At 37.6% G+C, this 15596-nt stretch overlaps 1 long non-coding RNA gene across 2 annotated transcripts in view; it reads right to left on the bottom strand.

Moving 5' to 3' along the window:
- Window positions 1-14758, bottom strand: part of LOC128665141 (uncharacterized) — a 56849-nt gene extending 42091 nt beyond the window's left edge. For both annotated transcript variants that reach the window (XR_008403005.1, XR_008403004.1), the window contains exon 1: window positions 14713-14758. This is a non-coding gene — a long non-coding RNA (uncharacterized LOC128665141). The remainder of the gene's footprint in view (window positions 1-14712) is intronic.
- Between the last annotated feature and the right edge of the window lie 838 nt (window positions 14759-15596).

The raw sequence follows: 15596 nt of genomic DNA, 5'->3' as shown, positions 1-15596 counted from the left end.
CTGAGTGGTATCATTAAAGAGTTAGTAGGTAGAAGTGTGATGTGTTTTGACATCCATTTCTCACTCTGTTTAATGGAGTCGTGTATGGAGGTCTTGTATGTAGGTGTTCTCTGCCTTTCTCTATTACACAGTATGTCATCTGGGTATGCTAGGTCTTCTGTCTCTGCCTCTAAGGTAGTCCATATAGCGTCCTTGGACTCCTTCCCTAGTAACACTGGCCTCTATTTAACAAGCTCCGTAAGGAGCTTGATGGCCCCTGTTTCTGGCGAGTCTTCAGACTCGCCAGAAACAGCAGTTATGAAGTCACAAAGACCGCTGCTCCATAACCTGTCCGCCTGCTCTGAGCAGGTGGACAAACATCGCCGGAAATCAACCCGATCGAGTGCGATCGGGTTGATTGACACCCCCTGCTGGCGGCCTATTGGCCGCGAGTCTGCAGGGGGCGGCGTTGCACCAGCAGCTCTTGTGAGCTGCTGGTGCAATGCTGAATACGGTAAGCGTATTTCTCGCCGTATTCAGCGGGGTCTGTTGGATCTTATCCGCACTGTCGGATCAGGTCCAACAGACTTTGATTTTTTATTGCCCCTAATATAGGCCACCATTTCCGTCTGTAACCTAGACAACTCTGAGATTGGCAATTTGAGGGGTAAGGCCCGAAATAAATATAATAGGTGAGGAAATATATTCATTTTGACCGCTGAAAGGCGTCCATACCAAGAGAATGTATAGCGTCTCTATTTATGAACATCTTGGGGCCTATTTATTAATGTGCGAGTGGACATGATACGATGTAGCGTATCATGTTTGCCGCACATTGATAAATGCCTACAGCATACGCTGTCGGCATTTATCATTGCACCAGCAGTTCTTGTGTACTGCTGGTGCAATGCCGCCCCCTGAAGTCTCACGGCCAATCGGGGTGTCAATCAACCGGATCGTATTCGATCAGGTTGATTTCTGTCCGTGGCCTCAGAGCAGGTGGACAAGTAATGGAGTAGCGGTCTTTAGACCGCTGCCTCATAACTTCTGTTTCCTGCGAGCCTTCTTTTTCCGGCAAGCATTCGGAGCTTGATAATTTGGCGCCCCTTGCCTAATACATTTGAGAAGTGGTGAGTAATGATACTTATAAAGTTGGTGCAATTGAGTTGTCAAGTTAATGCCCACATTTTTAAGGGAGTGTCTTGGCCACGCAAATTCAAAGTTAATCTCTATAGGCTTTTTTGTTTGGGGTGGGAGGGCTATTGGCAATGCCTTACATATCTTAAGGTTTACTTTATAGCCCGATATTTGTGAGAATTTGTCTAGTGTATTATATAAATTCGGGAGGAAGATTAGTGTTTTTTTTTATTGTCAGAAGGACTTCATCCACGAATAGGGTGAGTTTGTAAATTAATTTTGAGATTGTCACTCCTGTAATGTCTGGCAAGAGTCTAATTCTGGCTGCTAGGGGTTCTATTTATATAGCAAATATTAGGGGGTAAAGGGGGCATCCCTGCATTGTTCCATTACATATAGGGAACGGTTTGGATCGATATCCTGCTGATACAACCTGGGCTGTTGGTGTGGAGTACATTGCCTGAATTTCTGTAATAAAAGGGCCACTAAATCCCATATGATGTAGTACCTTAAACATGTAGTTCCAGTCAATTCTATCAAACACCTTCTCTGCATCCAGAGATAGAAGCAAAGAAGGTGTTCCGGTCCTGTTGAGATGGTCTATTATATTCAACATATTCAACAGGGTGTATCAGGGATGGTAATATTGTTTTTAGGCAATTAGCTAGAATTTTTGTAAAATGTTTTATGTCCTGGTTTATTAGTGAAATGGAGTGATAACTGGTACATAACTTAGTGTTTTTATATGACTATTTTAACACCTAGTAATTCGGCCCGGGATCTTCATGGCCTTCCAATATGTGATTACAGAATTTTGTAAGAATGGCGTATCAGGATTGTTTTAAAAAGTTTGTAATAGTCTCCAGGTAAACCTTCCAGCCCTGCTGCCTTACCTATTTTTAATTCCTTAATAACTTTCATAACTTCCGTTGGAGATACAGAAGCATTAAGTAGCTCCCTGTCTTTTTCCACCAGTGTGGGTAATTGCGCATCCGTTAAAAAATTGTTGGTTGCTGAAGCTATATCTGGGGAGTGAGAGGTCTTATTTTCATCATATAATTTACAATAATATAGGGCAAACTCGTCTACTATTTCCTGTGGGAGGGAGGTCAAATTACCATCTGTCTTTTGGATATAAGGAATAGCTAGCGCTTTATGTCTTTCTTGTAATTTGTGTGCCAAAAATGTGTCTGGTTTGTTAGCAAATATATAGTATTGGAATTTTAACCTTTGTATTGCTTTAGTTGCATTTGTGTTTAGTATGTTTGCTAACATGTTTCTTTTGGGTTGGAGGGTGCGTAAGGTAGTAATTTTTTGAGTTAGTTTGTGTGTTTTCTCATCATTATTTCTCAGTCATTATTTCTTGATATAACTGGGATATTTGTAGCTGTCATTGTTTAGTGTATCTTGCATTGTTTTGTATTAGCAGGCCTCATAAGTAAGCTTTGTGGGCCGCTCATATATTTAGTGGGTTTGAGGTGGTATCAATATTTATGCTCCACTTACTCTCTTAGATGTAATACAATTTTGTCATGGTCAGAGGGAAGTTTAAAATATTGGAGGTCATATGTCCACGATTTTTCTCTTCTGGGATCCTGAATCCCATCTATCTAGAGAGAGATCATGGAGTGGTCAGACCATACACATGTATGAATTGTAGAGGATACTAGTAAAAGATTGTAACATCTGACTAACATAGATATAGACTATCCTTGTGTATGTTTTCTGCACTGCAGAGTAAAAGGTAATATCTGTCATCACTCCATACAGGGTCTGCAAAGTATCTATTAGGGAGTGAGGTGAGAAATGTTCTCGAATCATTTTAATATTTTGGTTGCATTACATCTTTTTATTGGAGAGGGAGCCTTGTTTAGGTTAGCTTATAGGATAGATATTTATGTTGAAGTCCCCTGCTAGAATGATTTTACCCTGGGACCATTGTGTTAGAAGATAAGAGATATATTTGAAGAACCTCTCTTGTTTGTCATTAGGAGCATATATATTGCATAGAGTAACAGCAGTGTTATTAAGTTAGCATTTAAGAATCAAATATCTTCCTTCTTCATCAGCTACAGTTGATTTGTGTGTAAAGTTTAAATTTGAGTGAATAAGGATAGAAACCCCCCTTTTTTGTGGCAGCCGTGGCATGATAATGATGTGGGAAATGTTTAGACCAATATTTGGGTATTTGGCTTTTGGGAAAATGAGTTTCCTGTAGGAATAGAATGTTTGCTTTAAGATGTGTGTATTGGGTCATAGCTACTCAGCGTTTAACATCCAAGTTTAATCCTCTCACATTATGTAAGAGTAAGTAAATTTTTGGGGTAATGGTGTGTGGATGAGATCCCCATCACATGTGGTTTTAGTTCTATCAGATAGGGGGTAACAGATAAGACATCAAGGTGATAGAGTTTAGAACAAGCCCAACTCTTAATGATCAAGTTGAGGGAGGAGTTGTGGAATTCAACACTATTGGTAAAACAGTGAAATAAGAACCAAGTAACATATTGTGTACATAAAAACAACGAAAAATAATAACAGTGTTCCCTTAGAGAAGGGTATAGTGGTGGGGTATAATTCAGCATCCTTGCTGTTGCTAAGTTCTAGAACTATAGTGGTATCTAGAAAATAATATCTTCCCACTACGATAAACTATCATATGTGATAATCTAACTGTAAGTAGGAAACAGTAACAGTACCAATATTAAGAGCATGTAAAACCTTGTTTCAAACATAGTCACAATGTAAACCTTTATCATTTATCTAGAACCTTGACAAGGTACAAGGTTAATATAAAAGGATACTCAATTTCAGGTGTCTATGCACCCAGTCTTGCATGCACCTGCTATCTCAAAGCAAGTATAAAGTGTGTGTCTCTATCTTCTGGTAGCTAGTACCTATTTGGTTTTAGGGAGTCTTCTATTCACTAATTTCCACTTCGGGAGATTTCTTGTTTTTGGGGTAGATTGTAGGTCTGAGGATGTTGGTGCTGTAGCAACTGTGGGAAGTTGTAGGACCTCTTTAGGATGTAGAGTGCAAAGGGAAATCCCCATTTGTACTGGATTTGCTGTTTTCTCCGAAGTTGTGTGAGAGGGCCTAGTGAGCTCCGGCTTTGTAATGTCCTGAGGCACAGATCCTGATAGAATTGTATTACTGACCCCTGAAATTTGAATGTAGGATTGTTTTTGGCAGCTGCCAGTATGTGTTCCTTATAGTGAAACAGAAGTATTTTCACTATAATATCCCGTGGCGGGGCTTCTCCTCTGGGTTTTGCCTTCAAGGCCCTGTGGGCTCTTTCAATAGTGAAATCAGAATGTCCATTATCCCCAGTTTTAGTTCTAAACAATTGCTGAAGATACAATGGTATGTTTTTATTAGTGATGGTCTCAGGTACTCCTTTGAGTCTGATGTTACTCCTTCTGCTCCTATTTTCTAAATCCCCCATTTTATCTTGCATCTCAGTCAGCAATTGTTGTTGTGTGGAGAAAGTCTGTGAGACATCAGCTAAATATTCTGTAACTAATTCTTTATATTCTTCTAGAGTTTCTATTCGTCCTCCTAGTTCAGCAATGTCAGATTTGATTTCTGTCAGACTAGTCGTGACTGCTGCATGCATAAAATCAATTTTGTCCCAAAGTTTTTCAAAGATGGATGAGATATACTGTTTGGAGACTAAAGACTTTAGGTCAGCCTTGGTCACTGGTGTCTGATCTGTTTCTGGATTTGTGGCTGCTGAGTCTGAGTCTAACTCTTCATCATTCTCCATGTCTATTTGTTCAGCTAGTTTAGAGTTTTTTGGAGGGTTTAAAAAATGTATCCATGTAGGATGTTTTATTGTGCTTATCTTTTGTCGGTCTCCTGGCAGACATTGTATTATACCTTATGTTTTTATACAGGGTAGATTATTGCTTGCCCCACGTATCCTGGTAGTAGAAGTGGATGCGTATAAATAAGTGCGGATATCGTTTCTCTGAAGGACCCTTATGTTTCTGGGGTATGTCTCAGATATAAGTATCAGTCGTCCTCTGTAGTTATTTTATCATTCTATCAAAGCCCTCTCATAGCTTATGTCTTCATATCCTTATATGATGAGTTGTTTATAGTGCTTTCATGGCCCTTTGTAGTGTGTTAGTTTGTGGTGCGTCATAGTGTGGCAGCCATTATGGTACTTTTGCGTCCTACCTTGTTCCGTATTGTAGCGGATCTTGAAGAGCAGTTTTCTGGGAGTTATTTGTCCTCTCTCTGAGGTCGATCAACGACTCTATACCATCTTATCTTGGTGGCAGTGTCCCGCATCCAGAGTCAAGAGTATCATGTCTGCTTGCGGTATTTCCCCCACTCGCATGCTTGAGCCTATAAACCTGCAGCCTATATTTGTATGCGGCTTGAATCTTTGATGATCAGATTTCAATCGCTTCATCCGTTTGCGAGTATCTCTCAGCAGAGCAGGGATCTGTGGTGGGGATTCTTAATACCCCTCCTGTCTCTCAGATGGTAAGTCACAGCCGTTCCTGTTCCCTTAGCTCATAGCCGGTAGCGGGAACACAAGGTATTCCTCACCTCTAAGGTCTCTAATTTGTAGCGGGTGATTAAATCCGTTGTTGGCTTCAACTCAAGGCAGTTTTCAGCTATGCTTTCTCTAGTTAGCCTTTAAAACATATTGCATCCACCTGGAGCTCAGAGTCTAAGCAGCCATCTCTGAGTTTGGCTTGGCACCGCCCCAGGACCAAGCTATTTAAAAGAATTACTTGGGCCCTATGTCCCAACTTGCACTCTTAGACCAGCAAATGCCTGGAAGCTAAATATGCCAAGAATTCACCAAAAATGTGTTTTGCTAACTTTTAGCCATCTCTATGGAACACTGTCCCCAGCACAGGGAAAGAAGACACTTCCCTGGACATTTTTAAACAAGAACTCTAACAGATCTAACAGTTTACATAGGCCTTTAAGGAATAAAAACTGTGCTTTGAGTACAACCTTTTGAAAAGTGTTATATAAGATGTTATATTATTTTTATTTTTATATATATATATATATATATATATATATATATATATATATATATATATATATATATATATATATATATACGTTGATTGGAGTAGCCTTGTTAGTCCAGAGATTTAGATATCAAAATAACAAGAGTATTGCATTGAGCAATGATACTTTTTTTTTATTGGACTAACTATACATTTATAAGTTGACAAGCTTTCGGAAGAGTTCCTTCCTTTATCAAGTATTATGAGTATTGCTTTAGACTTGATAAAGGAAGGAACTCTTCCGAAAGCTTGTCAACTTATAAATGTATAGTTAGTCCAATAAAAAAAGTATCATTGCTCAATGCAATACTCTTGTTATTTTGATATATATATATATATATATATATATATATATATATATATATATATATATATATATATATATATATATATATATATATATATGAATTTTAATTAACCAATGTTACAACCACCTTTTTCCTTGGTAGATGATTTTGTAGATAATTTCTGAATTTCAGACAATATTGTGAGTATGTTTTTTTCAGTGATCACAATCCTAAAATAATTCACTGTTAATATTCCTGAAGTTTAACATTTTTACCACCTTAAAACAACATAAAATCATTATCTACATTTGATTTTGTAATCCAAAAACTAAATGTGCAAGATTAACAGGAAACGTTCATGGGTTTACCAATTGCATCACATGTTGAAGAGCCTTTATGTTGAATGATCCCTTAATGTCTAGTGATGCTTATAGGTGGCATTTGTGCAATTGATTGATATTGATATGTGTGTATGTATTTTAAATTGGCTTGAACAAGAGCATTATCATATAGTGGACATGTGTGTTTGTTGGGTTAGCAGTATGGCTAATGAAAAGTGTAAATGTGGGGCGGGTCTGGACAGCGGCCATGCCAGGTGGCATCTTCACAAGCTCTTAAGAAAAACTAAGATAATCCGCCGATTATCCTTATTAACTATAGCATCCTCACTTGGGACCGCAAGAAATAGTCTATATATCCTATGCTGATGTGCACCAGACCAAAATCTAAATGTTTTCCTTATCTGGGGCCTGATCCGAACTGTAGAGACATTGGGGGGCAGCCTGTTCAAGAGACCTCGACTCCCCCCCCCCCCCGTACATCAGGTTTTAGCAACTCTTGGCCTACTGTAGCCTCAAATACTCAATTTCTAATAACATATGCATACATAGCTAAATAATTTCAACAATACATAGAGAAGACCAGATAGCTCTCTTTTGTTGCTGTGATTTCATGATTGAATTATAACAGACTGTTGGCAAAAGAAAATGTCAGAAGACATTACAGTAGTAAAAGCCCTCTATTTTAAATCTCTTTTTATTATGGACAAAATAATTAAGTTACAACAAAATATATTATAATAATTTCAAAACAAAACATAAACAAAAACAGGGTATATTTTACATCGGTACATTTCCTATGAAGAGGAAATGCATTTCAACATATAGAGGCCTACTTATCAAGCCATCAACTTACTTGCATTCGACGGCACCAATACGCTCGCCTGACATCGCCTAACATTGCGGCCTTGGACCTGAATAAGCTCTCCATATTTATATAAAAAGCTGTCAAAAAGCCGCGCACCAAGTAAGGGGCGATGAGCAGCGGATTGTTGTTAACTGACACTCGTCGATCTCGCTGCTATTCGGCTTTTTCACAGCTTTATTTGTATACTGTCACTAAACACCGCCACTATACTAACCTGTTTAACCCCTATCCTGCCGCTCCCGGACCCCGCCGCAACTGTAATAAAGCTATTAACCCCTATCCCGGACCCCGCCACCACCTACATTATGTTATTAACCCCTAATCTGCCGCCCCCTACACCGCCGCCACCTACATTATGTTATTAACCCCTAATCTGCCGCCCGACATCGTCGCCACCTACATAAAAGTATTAGAATGTAGAATGCGAGCTCAATCCTATTGGCTGATTGGATAAGTCAATAGGATGAAAGCTCAATCCTATTGGCTGATTGCAACAGCCAATAGGATTTTTTCAACCTTAATTCCGATTGGCTGATAGAATTCTATCAGCCAATCAGAATCTAAGGGACGCCATCTTGGATGATGTCATTTAAAGGAACATTCATTGTTGAAGAAGACGTCGAACGAGGAGGATGCTCCGCGTCGGATGTCTTGAAGATGGAGCCGCTCCGCGCCGGATGGATGAAGATAGAAGATGCCGTCTGGATGAAGACTTCTGCCCGGTTGGATGAAGACGTCGGCCCACTTGGATGAAGACTTCTGCCGGCTTCGATAAGGACTTCTGCCGCTTCATTGAGGATGGATGTCGGCTCTTCAGAAACTTTAAGTGGATCTTCGGGGGTTAGTGTTAGGCTTTTTTAAGGGTTTATTGGGTGGGTTTTAATTTTAGATTATGGTTTGGGCTTTTGAAAAATAGCTAAATGCCCTTTTAAGGGCAATGCCCATACAAATGCCCTTTTCATGGCAATGGGGATCTTAGGTTTTTTAGATTAGGATTTTATTTGGGGGGTTGGTTGTGTGGGTGGTGGGTTTTACTGTTGGGGGGTTTATTTGTATTTTTTTTACAGGTAAAAGAGCTGATTTCTTTGGGGCAATGCCCCGCGAAAGGCCCTTTTAAGGGCCATTGGTAGTTTATTGTAGGCTAGGGTTTTTTTATTTTGGGGGGGCTTTTTTCATTTTCATACTGCTCTTAGATTAGGTGTAAATAGTTTAAATATTTGATAATTTATTTTTTATTTTGTGTAACTTAGTGTTTATTTTTTTTGTAACTTAGTGTTTGTTATTTTGTGTAACTTACTGTTTTTTATTTTGTGTAACTTAGTTGTTAGTTTTTGGTAACTTTGTAATTTTTAATAGTATATTTAAATTATTTGAGTAGGGTTAGGTGTTTAAATATATAATATATTTAATTTAATTTAATTTGTAGCTTAATGTAATTTTAGTATAACAGTTAGGGTAGGTTAATTAGTAGTTTAATATAGCGCTGCGGAATCTGTTGGCGCTCTACAAATAACCGATAATAATAATATAGTTTAATGTAATTTAGTATAATAGTTAGGGTAGATTAATTAATAGTTTAATATAGTTTAATGTAATTTTAGTCTAATAGTTAGGGTAGATTAATTAAAGAGACACTGAACCAAAATTTTTTCTTTTGTGATTCAGATAGAGCATGCAAATGTAAGCAACTTTCTAATTTACTCCTATTATCAATTTTTCTTCGTTCTCTTGCTTTCTTTATTTGAAAAAGAAGGCATCTAAGCTATTTTTTTGGTTCAGGACCATGGAAAGCACTTGTTTATTGGTGGGTGAATTTATTCACCAATCAGCAAGAACAACAAAGTGTGTTCACCAAAAATGGGCCGGCATCTAAATTTACATTCTTGCATTTCAAATAAAGATACCAAGAGAATGAAGAGAATTTGATAATAGGAGTAAATTAAAAAGTTGCTTAAAATTGCATGCTCTATCTGAAGCACGAAAGAAAAAAATTGGGTTCAGTGTCCCTTTAATAGTTTAATATAGTTTAATGTAATTGTAGGATAATAGTTAGGGTAGGTTAATTAATAGTTTAATATAGTTTAATGTAATTTTAGTATAATAGGGTAGATTAATTAATAGTTTAATATAGTTTAATTTAAATCTAAATGTAAGTTTAAATTTATTATAAAATAGGGATGAGTTAATATTTAATATAAAGTTAGCAGGTTGTTAGGTTTAGGGGTTAATAGGTTAATTTAGTTTATGGCAATGTGGGGGGCTGGCGGTTTAGGGGTTAATAGGTTTAGTAAGTGGTACTGATGTGGGAGGCCAGGGGTTTAGAGGTTACTAACTTTATTTAGTTGCGGTGGGCTCCGGGAGTGGCGGGATAGGGGTTAATAACATTATGTAGGTGGCGGCGGTGTTGGGGCGGTAGATTAGGGGTTAATAAGTATAATGTAGGTGGCGGCGGTGGTGGGCGGCAGATTAGGGGTTAATAAGTATAATGTAGGTGGCGGCGGTGGCAGGGCGGCAGATTAGGGGTTAATAAGTATAATGTAGGTGGCGGCGGTGTAGGGGGGTGGCAGATTAGGGGTGTTTAGACTCGGGGTACATGTTAGGGTGTTAGGTGTGAACATAACTTTTATTCTCCCATAGGAATCAATGGGATATCGGGCAGCAGCAAACATGACCTTTCGCTGCTTTCAGACTCCCATTGATTCCTATGGCATCTGCCGCCTCCAGGGCGGCGGATTGAAAACCAGGTACGCTGGGCCGGAATAGTGGTGAGCGTACCTGGTAGAAATTTGATAACTAGCAAAAGTAGTCAAATAGTGCTGAATTTGCATTCGGAACATCTGTAATAACGTAAGCATCGATCTGTGTCGGACTGAGCCTGGGGATCGTATGTTATGTCACAAATTTCAACTTTTGCCGGTCTGTAGGCTTTGATAAATAAGGGGAATCAGACTCTCCACAATTATGCTGCGGAATTCCAGCGTATTTGCGGTTGACGGCTTGATAAATAGGTATCATAATCTCCTTGAAGTAACATAATAATACATACTGCATTTTCTAGGACGAAGTACCATTTCCATAAAAGAATTCGTATAATAATTTATCTGGATTATATACCCTTACCGGAACTCATGTTTTCCTCTTGTATTAAACTTACTCAATTATCTATTTCCTACAAACTCATATAAAAAAAAAAGAATAGAAAAAATAATAACAAAAAAAAAAGAAAAAGGGGGAGAAAGGGAAAAGGTCATCTATCTATCAATAGACCCCGAGCCCAGTACCAGGATGAGGGAAATACATTTCTTAAGATTAAGGCTGCAAAATTATCAGTCTTATGAAATTGTCTTGTGAGATTAAATTGGATATTCAAAGGACATGCCAAGGTGATTTCCGGCCATTTATCAAAGAAGGTTTAAATCTGTCTAACAGATGATGTAGAGGTATTAAATTGCTCAAAGATAATTTGCGAGTAGATTGCTTGTTCAAAAATAGCTTTTGATGGTGCAACCTTTTTTTTCCAATTCTTTAAAATTAAAATACGGATGATCATTATGGCTATATTAAGTAATTTTGTTTTTTTTAAACTAGGCCATGAGAACAAAAAAAAAAGATGTGAACTGGCTGTAAAGAAATTCTAACATTGAGTATCATGTTAAGCCAATAAATTATTGTTAAAGCCCTCTTAACGAACTTTGGGATCCACATGACCGCTAGATTCAACCAGCTCCTAACTGACATACGAGCAACGTTACCGAGAGAGGATAGCATTGCTCTGCCTTTTTGCGCAGAAAGTGACAACAACTGAGCAATCTCCAGAGATAGAAAACACCATTGCTCCGTTTGCTATAATTAGCTGTGCTGACGGCAACTTATCACCTTTCTGCGATGAAGAGAGATCCTTCCGCTTTACACCTACTTTAACAAGATCAAGTTAATATCGGTACTGCAGGTTAATTCTTAAGAAGTGAATGTATGTATTGAGCAAAATGGGTTAACACCCACTATACTTGCTTCTATATTATTAAGCAATCCCTTCTATAGTATCATTGTATTCACAGAGTAGAAGAATTTAAACAACTTACCGCCCGTGTCAACGCATACCAGAACCGCTCACTCCCTCTGATTGAGGATTTCTTTGTCGAGAATTCTGTGAGTGTTCTCCGATCTCTGTATGTGCACACAATGGCGTGTAGATACTGCTGCGTGCATCCTCTACTCACGTTGGTCGTGTCCAACCGGCTTCCGCCTTGCACTCTGGATGTCAAGGTTCTCCCTAAACCTTCATTAAACAGAATACAAATTTCCAAGATACAGCGTTTAGTGTGCTGAAATAAAGTTTAGACGTCAGGAACTCCAGAAGTAAACATAAAAAATACTTTATTTGTAATACAAAGTTTAAAATCCAAAATAAGGCACAGCACACACAGCACTCAGCGTACACAGCTGACGCGTTTCACGCCCAAACAGCGTTTCATCAGAGCTGATTTTTAACTAAACAGAAATTACTATTTAACAGTTGGGAGTTGTTCTCAACAGCCAATTAGATGGCTTGACATTATTTCTCAAGCGTGTCAATAATTCATACTTATACGCTCTAACTGCTAATATATACCAACAGAATTTAAAAGAATATATATATGTATATATATATATATATATATATATACAATTCACATTTTACTCACCTCTCTTGCTGACTCTGGTGCATACTGTGTGATGCTGCTCATTTCCTGCACTTCCTTTTATGGCCAGACTGGTGTACATAATCCATGTGAGACAGGATGAGTCTCAGAATTGTGATGTCATCACTTATTATTTAAAGGGCCTCTGTTCAGTATGCTTTCCCCTTGCGTTGTCTCGGACCTGTTTGTGAGAGCTCCTTTGTATTTCCTGGCTGTCTGATGTCCCTCATGGTTCCTGATCCCTGCCTTGTTCCTGACTCTGCTGTTCTCCTTGTTCCTGATTCCATCACGTCTGACTACTCACTTTGGCTCCTGACTCGGCTCGTCTGACTATTTGCTTTGGCTCCTGACTACCAGCTCTGGTTTTGATTCCTGGCTTGTTATTTGACTTGTGGACTTTTTATTATTTTTTGCTATTAATAAAGGTGTGATTATTTTTGCACTTCTCGTCTCAGTCTGATTCCTGGCACCCTGACAATATATACTGTATATATATATATATATATATATATATATATATATATATATATATATATATATATACAATATCATTAACAAGGAAAGGATTGAGTTAAATGTCTACTCAAACAAAGAAGGACCAAGGCTGCACAAAGGTCTAATGCTTTATTACTAAATAAATACACATGGAATTCACAGGGAATCTAGGCCGTCTATTCTCCACCCAAATTCCAAACAGACAAAACACACACAATATTAAAAAGCATGGGAGGCAAAATTAACAACAACCGCTGAAAAGATATAATTATACCCAAAATCTAAATTAGATACTGCAGTATGCTACTCACAAAGGGATTGATTTTACAACCTAGAGTAACTCTCACGCACATATAACATGTATAAAGTTTAGAAAACACTCTACCAAAATGATATATGGGGCCCCAGACTATAACTCATATAGCAATAAAAGTCTAATATATTGCATATAATTCCCAGGCACTTAAGTGTAACAACATGCACTGGTATTGATTTAGGCAAATTTCCTTTTATGCTATGCAGAGAAAACAGATGAACAGAGTTCCCCAGCCAGGCCCTCAAGTGTTAAAAAACACGCTCTGGCTGCAATATGAGAAACTTCCAATGTATTTCAGTCACTTAAAAATCCAAATTGCGCTGTGCGCTGACTGTGAACAATTGCTTTTCATCTGTAACTTTGGGGTTAAGTCCTGAAATAATCAACTTGGTCAGTGGTATGTAAAATTTATCAGGTGAAAATGGATACTCAATGATAACAAAGTATCAACCTTATATTCCACTTGAAATAAGCCCTCTAAAGGAAAGCAAGACTTGCAAAGCCAGACCTCACCTCATATCCATATGACTTCGTTCAACACTCTACAGGGCTGCAGTACCTTTGAGTATACGCGGTTCCACAGTGTTGGTCGTTATGAGCGGGTCGGCGTCTTCACTTGCTATTTGCATACAATCCATCAGAAAGGACTTGGTCTGTATCAGCGTTGTAGCTAATTCACATCCTCGTGGCTGTGACGTCCCCCGTGACTCCTCAGAGCATGACGCATTTCGACCCTACCACTAAGGGCTGAAGACGGGGCCTCATCAGATGTGATTTCTAGAGGCTTGTCTGCTATTTATTCAGTTAGAAATCCACAGTACAGCCTCTAAGTGGTGGAGTACTTTTGTATAACTGCCATATTATCCTGCTTAAAGGTATATCATGTATGAAAACCTGCAATTGAAACTGATTGCCTAAAAACAACACTGTATTACTAGTATTACTACTGCAGTATCAGCATAATTAATTGGATTCGAAATTACTATTATCATACATGCCTAAATCCAACCACATCTATCAACCTGTGAAAAGATTTTTTTTCAAAAGTTAATTTCAGATAACAATTATAATACTCTCATGATCATTAGTCGCACATATAATCTCTCAATACGAGTATGGTAGGTTATCTCTGATTTAATGGTATCTAAACACAAAAGTGCTTAACTTTCTTATTATGCTTTACCTATTGCCACACTCATATGTATTAAATATCAAAACCCATTCCCATTTGGTAATGGGTCACTTTCTAATCTGTTTACAAATAAAACTCCACATGAGCTTCAGCTCAATGCCCATTATTAAATCATAAATATGGACATGTTTATTTTGTAACCGAAGTTGTTACACAGAGCCTAATAATTACCATATACCCTATGGTTTAAAGGGAAAAGTATAACTTCATCTTAATGACTCAAACTGCAAAGAGTTCAAAATATTAAGTCTATGCAATCTATAAGTCCTTTTAAAACCCTATTGGCTCCATACTTACATATGATATAAACATATATATATATATATACAGTTTTATATGTCTATATATTTTTTAAGGGTGTTTTATTTTAAATACTCACTGGCATATTCTATCAAATGATGCATCCTTGGAAGGTTGTATCTCAGAATACCTGTTATTAACGGCTAAAAGAGCACCAAATATAAGAGATAGACTGGTACACAGTAAATACAAAAAAAGAACAAAGTACAAATTGGTTATTATCGGCACGTAACCAACTAGGATATGTACCCTGTGGATACTGTGTCTATTGTGTGTATATAAAGAGGTCAATGATTTTCAGCACACCAACTAGGAAAAAAGTACATTTTGTCAGAGATAGAATATCTTGCACATCAAATAATGTAATCTACCTACTAAACTGTCCGTGCCCCAGGTTTTATGTTGGTAAAACAACGTGAACATAGGGACGACATCAAAAATGAGGAGAAAGATAGTCCAGTGGCAAGACATTTTAAATCTTGCCATAACTCAGATTACAGCAAATTACAGATAATGGGTATAGAGCAATTGAGAACTAGCAGATGAGGTGGAAACTCAGATAGGATTATTCTACAACATGAATCAAGATGGATCCATAGACTAAACACACTTAGTCCTATTGGTCTAAATTAAAAGATAGAATATTCCTGCTTCCTATAGTAGATAAGAGAGATGTATAGGGGGAATCACTAAATGTCCATCAATTCTAGCACACTTAAAAAATATATAGATATATAAAACTGTATATATATATATATATATATATATATATATATGTTTATATCATATGTAAGTATGGAGCCAATAGGGTTTTAAATGGACTTATAGATTGCATAGACTTAATATTTTGAACTCTTTGCAGTTTGAGTCACTAAAATGAAGTTATCCTTTTCCCTTTAAACCATAGGATATATGGTAATTATTAGGCTCTGTGTAACAACTTTGGTTACAAAATAAACATGT

This window comes from Bombina bombina, chromosome 6, assembly GCF_027579735.1.
Source record: "Bombina bombina isolate aBomBom1 chromosome 6, aBomBom1.pri, whole genome shotgun sequence".
Lineage (NCBI taxonomy): Eukaryota > Metazoa > Chordata > Amphibia > Anura > Bombinatoridae > Bombina > Bombina bombina.
The sequence above is the reverse complement of the archived record's forward strand: the minus strand, read 5'-3'. Positions and strand labels throughout refer to the sequence as shown.